The following is a 10,365-nucleotide window of genomic DNA, read 5'->3' as shown; positions in this document are numbered from 1 at the left end:
AGTACATTCACGTTGTTGTAAAAAGCACGATAATATATTAAGTAATCCAAAGTATTCAGAATACGTTACTGTCATTGAGTAACGTAACGGAATACGTTACAGAATACATTTTGGGGCATGTATTCTGTATTCTGTAATGGAATACATTTTAAAAGTAACCTTCCCAACACTGTTTGGCACTATATAAACTGAATTCAACTGAATTTTCAGGCGAACATCAGTTTAACTGTTTGTGCCCGGTATTTTACATGTGCATGTGAGTTCAGAGGATGTAACATCATCATTATTATTCAGTATTTATGCCATCGTTTCAGGCAGCACAGTGGTTAGCACTCACAGCATGAAGGTGCTCGACTCCACCATCTTTTTGGGGCCTCCCTATGTGGAGTTTGCATGTTCGTCCATGTTTGGGTGGGTTCTTTCTGGGGACTCTGGCTTAATTGATGGATATGAAATAATTCAAATAACAAAAAAAGCTAACTGACGAATCAGAACACGTTTTCCTGCTGTTAGGGTTTGATTACAGCAAACTCAGAAATGCTAAATTGCACTGTTACACTGGACTGTGTGACTAAAGGACCCGACGTGTACACAATGTTGCAGCGTTGGTGCCGTTTTATTTATAGTGCTCACTTGATCAGACTACTGGTGCAGTTTTCAGCTGTCTTGCTCCCAGCACAACTCTCTCCTCCAGTACCAGCGAACTCCCAAAATATAGGAAGAGCTCGATTAGCCAATCAGCCCCAGCTGTCCTGGCAGCCTCCCTGGCACTGCCCTCTGAACTCACTGCACCAACCTCCTCTGCAGTGGAGCCACAGACCGGCTCTCAGCTACTCTTTCTACAGTTTAATAAAGTTTCTGTTTACTGTCAAAGCCACCGTTGTTGTAGGTCAGACATGTTGTTGGGGGCAGCTGGGCACCACTGTAACACCTATCAGTTACCATCACACGCACAACAGCACACACACAGTTGTGAATTCTTTTTATTTACAGTGCTCGTTACTCTGCACACTGCCACTCTGCACATCCTTTGTCCTCTCGAGGTCCCAGCGTGCTACTACAGTAAATCAGGAAGGCAAGATTAAACAATTATTACCAGCTGTGCCGGCTTGCCTCCCCGAGCACTGCCCCTGAAGCCAGACACCACCTCCCCCCTGCCGCGGAGCCACAAACCACACCCGCTACAGTTATCTAATAAAATAAGCCCAATAACCAGGCTCTTGTTTTTCTTGTAGCATTAGTGTTATATCATTTTGATTTCCAAGCCCTACGCAAGATTGCAGTGAGTGATTTGGTAGTCCCAGCTTTTCACAACCCTTCTGAAACCTGACAGGAGTCCAGGTTTACAGTGGCCCCCACTTTGTTTTTCTTTTCTTTTTTTAAGAAGTTTGATGTTTTAAGAAAAGGTTTTCTTGTGTATCTACAGAAGATGAAATGCAACCTTGGCTTTGATCTCACTGAAACACGACGACGTGGGAGGGCAGAGGTAGCCAAACTACACTGAACAAAAATATACATGCAACACTTTCGTTTTTGCTCCCATTTTCCATGAGCTGAACTTAAAGATCTGAAACATTTTCTACAAACACAAAGGAGCCATGACTGTCAAATATAGTTCAAAAATGTGTCTAAATCTGTGTGAGTGAAAACTTCTCGTTCGCCGAGTTCATCCATCCCACCTCACAGGTGTGGCATGTCAAGGTGCTGATTGGACAGCATGAATATCGCACAGGTGTGCCTGAGACTGCCCACAATAAAAGCCCACTCTGAAATATGCAGTTTGATCACACAGCACAATGCTACAGATGTCGCAGCTTTTGAGGGAGCGTGCCATTGGCATGCTGACTGCAGGAATGTCAACCAGAACTGTTGCCTGTGAAATGAACGTTCATTTCTCTGCCATAAGCCGTCTTCAAAGGTGTTTCAGAGAATTTGGCCGTACATCAATCGGCCTCACAATCGCAGACCACATGTAACCACACCAGTTCAGGACCTCCACATCCAGCATGTTCACCTCCAGGATGGTCGACCAGGTGGAGACCAGCCACCCAGACAGCAAACCGATTGTTGTTGCAGCTCAAGGTTCAAGGTTCAAATAAAGAACCTTGAACCTTGAACCTTGAGCTGCAACAACAATCGGTTTGCATAACCAAAGAATTTCTGCAAAAACTGTCAGAAACCGTCTCAGCGAAGCTCATCTGCATGCTCGTGGTCCTCATCAGGGTCTGGACCTGACTGCAGTTTGTCACTTTAACCACGTTGAGTGAGCGAATGCTCTCATTTGATGGCGTCTGCCATGTTGGAGAGGTGTTCTGTTGACAGATGTTTTTACTGTGCAGGGCAGATGGCAGACAGCTTGTGGCGTTGTGTGGATGAGCAGTTTGCTGATGTCAGCATTGTGGATTGAGTGGCCCATGGTGGCGGTGGGGTTATCATTTATCCATGACCATAAGCTCATGTTACAGCATGATAATGCACGACCCCATATTGCAACGATCTGTACACAATTCCATGGAAGTTGAAAACATCCCAGTTCTTGCATGGCCAGCATACTCACCAGACATGTTTGGGACGCTCGGCTCGGCGTATACGACAGCGTGTTCCAGTTCCTGCCAATATTCAGCAACTTTGCACAAGTATTGAAGAGGAGTGGACCAACAATCAACAACCTGATCAACTCTATGCCCAATGCACACCATTTGCCTCACACAGGCAACACATCTCCATTGGATGTGTTGCACTGTGTGAGCCAAATGGTGGCCACACCAGATACTGACTGGTTTTGCGACATCTGTAGCATTGTGCTGTGTGATCATACTGCATATTTCAGAGTGGGCTTTTATTGTGGGCAGTCTCAGGCCCACCTGTGCGATATTCATGCTGTCCAATCAGCACCTTGACATGCCACACCTGTGAGGTGGGATGGATGAACTCGGCAAACGAGAAGCTCTCACTCACACAGATTTAGACAGATTTTTGAACTATATTTGACAGTCATGGCTCCTTTGTGTTTGTAGAAAATGTTTCAGATCTTTAAGTTCAGCTCATGGAAAATGGGAGCAAAAACGAAAGTGTTGCTTGTATATTTTTGTTCAGTGTATTTATAAAGTGCACAGAGTTGTGCCAGGGGGGCGTTTTCTCCTCATCGTATGGACTCCAGTTTAATTATTATCCATTCCCTTTTCATGACACCATGTAGAATGATCTGTTCCAGTATGTGGAGTTTGCAGTGAAACTCTCTTATATGTTCTTTCTGTTGCACAGTTTGGTTTAGTTTGAATCTGACTGACCGGAGGCAGAATCTCACAGGCAAAGATTGTTTTTCAGTTTTCACGTTCAGAGCAGTGCAGTGTCAGGCTGGAGAAAAACCAACATCCCACATATGGTAAAACCGTTGTTAGGGTTTTTCTGCACTCTCTCCCTCCCTGTCTCTGTCTCTATCTTTCTGCCTAAGCTTCTGTTTTAATAGCTTGAATAGTGCAGTCTGTCAGCTACCATTTTTCCTGCCTGGTAACTCAATTTAAAAATGAATTGCTCCTTTAAATCCTCACACCACATCATTGTTAAACTTGGCACAACAATGTCTTATATTGCATGGGAGACTGAGGTTCCAGACACGTTGGTCCTCAGGCTGTGATATGTGCCACAGCACTGAAAGATATAAAGACAGATATGAGCAGATGGAGCCAGCGTTTTTGGTTGTTCTGTGTTAGCAGAGTTTTCCAGTCAGACTCTTCGGTGTTTTGATCTTGTTGTCCATCCCCAAAGCTACACTAAAAACTAAAGGAGGCTGAGCCTTTATTTTGGCGTCCCCGCTGTTTGGACATCTCTGCTTTCCAGTCTTCAGTCTGTGAGCTTAGTGGACTGTTTCAAAGAGCAGCTGAAGACACTTTTTAAACTGGCATTTGAGTAGCATTAGCTTGTATTGTATTGCTTATTTACTTTTCATTGTTTTCATATGATGTGGAGCACTTTGTGATCTGTAGCTTTAAAGGTGCAATAAAAATGAATTTTCTTACTTCTGAACCTTACTGTAATGTTAATGTTAGCTAATGATTCTCACTGAGTCACTCATTGTTAGTCTAAATATGTGTCCATTATACATTATACCTGCTCGCTTTTCCTGTTAGTGTTACGTGACTCCAACATTATTGACTGATGATAAATGACTTACGTAAAATTCCAATTTATTATCTCTTATCTCTTATTCAGAACATTTCACAGCTACAGTAAGACTTTTTTGAGGTTATTGAGTTAAAAAATGTTGTTTAATGTGTAATTTTGATTTATATCAAGATGACGCTCATAGACGGAAACTATTAAAAATATATAGGAGTGAGCACCGGGAGGTAAGAGAGGGCTGTCTCATGCTAGCCGACCACTGCCATCCAGCCTCTTGCTGGTACAGTCTCAGGATGAACTAAGAGCCAGGATTACAGCCCAGCGGGAAATAAGAGAGTGCTGTGCTCTAATTTTCATGGTAACCTGGCTTTCACACAACATGCAGCTGTGACATCAGAGCTACTGGGACACGCCCACCAGTCCTTTGTTCCTTTGCCCTCCAGCCATCCTTTGAGCGTCTTACAGTTTAACGTAGCCGAATCGACATATGGTTGCTGTGCTATCAGAGATGCTAGAATGGCGTAGATTATGTCACCAACGTGTGAACACACCTCCTAACCCTGCCTTACAGGTCAGATGTGGATCACAAGTCCCCCAAATGTGTAAGTTCATATCTTTGGATATGCTCTCATCATAGATGACACAGTAGTCTTGGACTGAGACAGGTGAGAAAAAAAAACTTTTGATCTGTCTGCTATTGGTCGTCACGATGGAGTAATGTTTTGCCCGCCAGGCTAGAGAGTCGGTCACATGACCAAACTGTGGTGAAACCAATGACTGTAGAAATGATGGCCGACCTGGCTGCACTTCCTCCCATTGAAAATTTAAATGAAACCAAAGTTCCTGCTTGAGGGAGCTGCGTTATACTGGCGCCCGCACACCTGCTGGGCGTGACCACGAACACACACCCCTGCCCTTTTTACGTAGTCCACTGCTCCAGTTTTGAGGATGTCGCTTTCATCGTCATTGCTATCACTAAATAAACAGACTGTTTCTGAGCATTGCCAGTTGAAACTGATTAACGTCCATCCCTATTATCTGTGGAGAGAGTTTGCCGTGTTTTTGGCCACTGTTTACGTTCACCTGCGAGTTAACACCACGGCACAACTCAGGAAATTCCAGAATGTCTTCAGCGCATTAGAGACGACTAATCCCGATCCTCTGGTGTCTGTAATAACAGGATGAGCACATGGCAGGTGTTATATAAGCAGAGTGTATTCAAGCATTAAGAAAGACACTTGTTAACTAAGTCTGTTTACATATTTCTGCTTTACTTTAAGAAGGTGTACTTTATTGGTCCCCGTGGGGAAAATCCCTCTCTGCATTTAACCCATTCACTCAGTGAAGCAGTGGGCAGCCATTGGGCGCCCGGGGAGCAGTGTGTCGGGACGGTACCTTGCTCAGGGGTACCTCAGGGTAGCTGTTCAGGGGAATCGAACCCCCGACCTTCCGATCATGGGGCCACCACTCTACCTACTGAGCTATCCCTGCCCCAGTTTGCAGTGACTCCATGCCTCTTCACCCCATCGCTTTGGGGAACGGCTCCAATCCACACAGGATAGATTTGAATCCACCTTAATGATACGAAAACATGAAAGTGGAAGAATTACGTCCCTATTTCTCTGTATCCAAACATCTGTCTTTGCTTGACTTTCCATTTTCCTCTGTACCACATCCTTTGGTTGGTAACATTGTACAAAGGAAGTGCAAGCTGTATAACACATTGGTTTTCATGACGCAGGGCTGTGGACTCCTGAAGGTTATTTTATAGCAAATGAGGCCCTCTTGGGTTACACTGTGGGAGTTGGGTGCTTCCTGGCCAAAGGTGCTGAGAAAAATCCATTTTCCTTGGACGTTTTGGGTAAAATCTCTTACATCTTTCTGTCTTTCACTGTGTGTGGAAGTTCTTTTGTACATATTTGTTCACATAAACGAGTCAATAACAGTTCATTGTGAGCCTTGTCAGTTTGGTTTTGTCTTTTTAAACTTCTCGTGTCCAGCAGATGTAGCAGCAGAATAATGGTCAGAGTATTGTGTCAAACCTGTCTACACAAAAACTTATTTGTGTCCAGAAGTTTAAATCTGGATCGATGAAAAGATCTTGCTCCCACTCTGTGGTTGGGAGGGAGATTGAATGATGAGTTGGGGGCACTGACATTTTAAAAAGTTGGCTGAGATTAAATCTCTCCTGAATTATGTATTTCATTTGTTTGTGTTTAAGAAACCTACTGAAATGAAATCAAGTTTCCATCTTGAATAACATTTATATTCTTTTTTTGTACCATTTTTGCTTTTTCTTTCTCTGGCACATATCTGGATTGTCCAAATGGCTCTAAGTTTACAGTGAATCAGGGAAGATTTTCTGGTGGAAGAAATTCCCACCAGCCTGTCAGAGAGGTGTTTATATTAAGGCTTTAAAGCAGTTATGATCATTAATACTTGGGATTATGACAGGCAGATTAGAGATTTTTACTTTATCACAGAAAGCTTATTCTAGGTCCGGCCATGGGCTGTCGAGCAAACTTGATTAGATCCAATCTGAAACATCTATAAGAAGAGAAATAGTAGTAAAAATGTTCTAGACCTCCGTGTTTTGACTTTCGTGGAGTTTTTACACCTAATGGTGATGGTTTATTTTTCCATGATAATTTAGAGACGTTTGAGTCTTTTGAACTAAAAAGTGTTTTTTCTCCTGAATTATGTCATTTAACTCTAGTTTTAGTTTCTCGGGATGCTAATTATATGTTTGTGTGGTGAGGAAGGCCAGGCAGATTCAATTTTTTTTTTCTAATTCTAATTTTTGCTTCATTTTTCTTATGAGAACAGTGAGATATTGTTTTGTCCCACGACACTACCTTTCCACCTTCCCAAAGAACACTTGGAGATATTACTGGCAGGTCATTGTTTTCTAAATACAATCCCCAGTTAACAGAGTTCTTGATTTTAAGTAAAGAGGTATTAAATCTCTGATGTGACTCACAGAGATAGACACTGGTGCACGATGGCTGAACTAACTACAAGTTTAGTCCAAGCGAGAATGTGAGTGGTGTGCTGGTGAAAGAAGGTGTAATCCCTGAGAGTGGGGTGACGTAAACACTGTTGTTTAATAATGTCTGTAGAGTGTCTGTTGCTTTGACTCACTGCTGCACTGAGCCTGTAAATTCCTGGATTAAATACCAGGTTGAGTCTCGTCCTGTTAAAAGCGAGGGTGTCATTTGCTTCACATAATACAATCTGATGGTTACTTCTGTTTTAGTGTTTTCCTTACAGACTAGTTACACAGTAACATTTGCTCTGCGTCTTTATCATATTTTCTAGGTTTTTTTTCTTGTCATTTTCACCAAAGCAGGTCATAGGTTTGTTGATTTCTATGTATTATTGTAGGACATATCCCTCACATAATAAACACTTTGAGGGAAGTGTAGCTGTGATTTGATTCAAATGTTCAGGGGTGTATGGGCTGTAGGGATTTCAGAAAAAGGTGCAAAAGAAATGGAGTCGTTTTACTGAGTTAGGCTGACAGACGTTCACTGTTTAGACAACTGCTGCAGAAAATCCTTTAAGCATGAAAGTGAATTAACAAAGCAGAAATGTAAAGATCTGTAAATGTGTAGTTGAGTGATCATTGGTTGGCTGTGAGGGTGATTACACAAACAGGCTTTTCACTTTGTTTCACCTTTGATGTCAGTGGGATTTAGTAACATAGACCAACATCTCCAACAGTACAGTTTATTAGGACCCCAGTTTGTAATGGTTTTAAATCTTGTTATAGCAACGAGTGCATGACACACCAGGTTACCGACCAGTGAAGCTGGTGAAAATAAAGGCAACCAGATGGTGGGAAAGAGCAAAGGAAGTGCCCAACAAAAAATGGCTGCTACTGTGTGGTTTGACGGGAGAAACAGTGGATCTACAGGGTATATCAGGAGTGGAAGTGGGTTTTTGGATCTGGATATTTAGACAACTGAAACTGCACAGGCTATTCTTGGGTCAATATTCTGGGACAGAGAGTCATCATATTACTTGTTATCAAACAACAATAAACTGAGAATAAAGGGATTTTATTAAGGTAAAGTGTTGAATTATGCACATTTTCTCAAACTAAACACCAGGGCGCACGGGGCAATATTTGTAATGGTTTTAAATCTTATTATAGCAGCAAGTCTCAGTATTTTTGCATAGTTACTTTAAGAACTTGAAAGACTTCCTTTTCAGTAAATGACTGAGTCTAATAAGACAAGGGAAAGGGAAACACCTGTGAATCTGAACGCTGGTGGGCAATATTAGATCGTTATTTCTGACCATAGCTAACCGCCACTGCTTTTACATAAGCATAAACAACAGGTGTTAGCAATAGTTGGGATTAAACCCAGCAGAGGACAAGGCTTGGAATATGATATCAATGCAGTCAAATAAATTCCACTTTTTGTGTGTGTGTGTGTGTGTGTGTGTGTGTGTGTGTGTGTGTTTGTTTATGACTGTAAACTTTGTTTCATGTTGTGCCCAGAGCTCGTTTGACGGGCGCCACTTCATGTGCTATATTTGAGCCCACTTCCCCAGGCCTTTCAAAGTGCCTTTGGATCAAGGTGCTCTACACTATGTCCCCTGGGTGAGTGGGTCCAGCCAACAGGATGTGATGGCAGGCCAGAATGCAACAAGAATCTTGCCTTCGTGTTTGCTTTCCACACCCTTAAATAGAGAGAGGGAGGTAAAGGGTAACCTTAAAAATGTGGAACACAATCGTAGGAATGACTGGAGCAGCCGTAATTTGACTTTATTACCCAGATCACATATCATAATAGAAAATCCTCTAAATTTAAAGGGTCTGGGTGTTTACAGTATGCAACAGTTGGCTCTTTGTGGCCCTAAATGATGCAGTTTTAACTGAAGTTAACTTAAAACTAAAGAAAATATTAATCAAATATCATCTCATCAAATCGTAGGAATTCAAGTTATGAAATTTCATAAATCAACATTACATGATGTGATGTTGATTTATGAAATATCTCTAATTTTTAAAAAAATGTAAAATTATGTCTCTTAAAATACGTTATTCACTTAGCAAATAACAAATTAGCAACATTTATTCTGTCAGACCCCTGTAATAGGAGAAAGTCATAAAGCATTTACGTTATTCACTATTTAGTACAATGTTTAGTTTTAAATGTAGACCTGCTGACGGTGTTTGCTGTGATTTTAGTGAGCTGTCACTGTCTGTTCTGCATCCCTGAAAAGATGCAATTATTTTTCTGACGTAGTCCCTGTAATTAGATGAAGACACACACACAGGACTTTGTGAAAGCTGTGAGAATATAAAGCTGCCTGTGTGGACCAAACATTCAGTGTAAAATGAGAGTGGTGTACTGTGATGCCATGCGAAGGGTAGAGTAAGACTTTTTAAATTGCTGTAACGCCTTAGCTTTGGGGTGGCTACCAGTCTGCATGCTGTGTTGACACAATGGTAACAGAAAATAGTGGGGAACCTTTTAAACAACATCTTCTTATGCGAGCTTCAAACTGTAAACTGGTGTGACTTAATGTCATCATTTCCTCAACATAAACAGTATATTTTAGACCCTAAACTGTCTGTTTCCATTGTATTTAATTCGTATGGATTTGAATTTCACTGACAGCAGGCACCCAAGTATGGATGGAGTAGTCTGAGGAGCACATCGATTGAATAATAGTGAGGATTTGCATTTCACAGAGAGTTTTCCTCATCTTGCTGTGGCTCTCATGACGACGTCTTCAGTGACCCGTGTCTGGTTTTGGTCGTAACTTTCTGTTGAATGATCCCAGGCTCTTTCTACATAATTCGGTTTTTGTGAAAGGCCTGTTTTATGGCTGTTTGAAAGCTGACAGGCTGTGATGCGAGTTTATTAACTTGGCACAATCTGAAAGGGTTGAATTTTCGTAATAATTTTACCATGTGTGGACAATGAGAAATTCACTTGATGTTTGAGTATTTTATATTACATGCACTAGGTTTCCGTAAACAGGGTTAGAGACCCTAAAGAAATGCTATTTTTGACCAATCAATCTTATTTGCATTGCCAAAAGATTTTTTTATTTATCTATTGATTACCGATTGGTATAACTCATCCGCTTTGTTTAGAAGAAAACGGTGACGTGTGATGTGTGACCAAAATCTTCTGAATGTTTACATGAAGCATTTGATTTCTTGTTAATCTGGTTACTTGTGTACAGATTAAAGTGTTCATGTGCCACTGCTGTAACTAGACA

The 10,365-nt window shown here is 41.6% G+C and overlaps 1 protein-coding gene across 1 annotated transcript in view; it reads left to right on the top strand.

The window, feature by feature from the left end:
* col13a1 (collagen, type XIII, alpha 1) overlaps positions 1 to 10,365 on the top strand; it is a 117,384-nt gene that overhangs the window by 31,768 nt on the left and 75,251 nt on the right. The gene's annotated exons all lie outside the window — the stretch shown is intronic.

The sequence above is a fragment of the Pundamilia nyererei genome, unplaced genomic scaffold, assembly GCF_000239375.1.
Source record: "Pundamilia nyererei isolate P.nyererei 1_Seehausen unplaced genomic scaffold, PunNye1.0 scaffold00506, whole genome shotgun sequence".
Classification (NCBI taxonomy): Eukaryota; Metazoa; Chordata; class Actinopteri; order Cichliformes; family Cichlidae; genus Pundamilia; species Pundamilia nyererei.
This window is presented reverse-complemented; position numbering and strand designations above follow the sequence as displayed.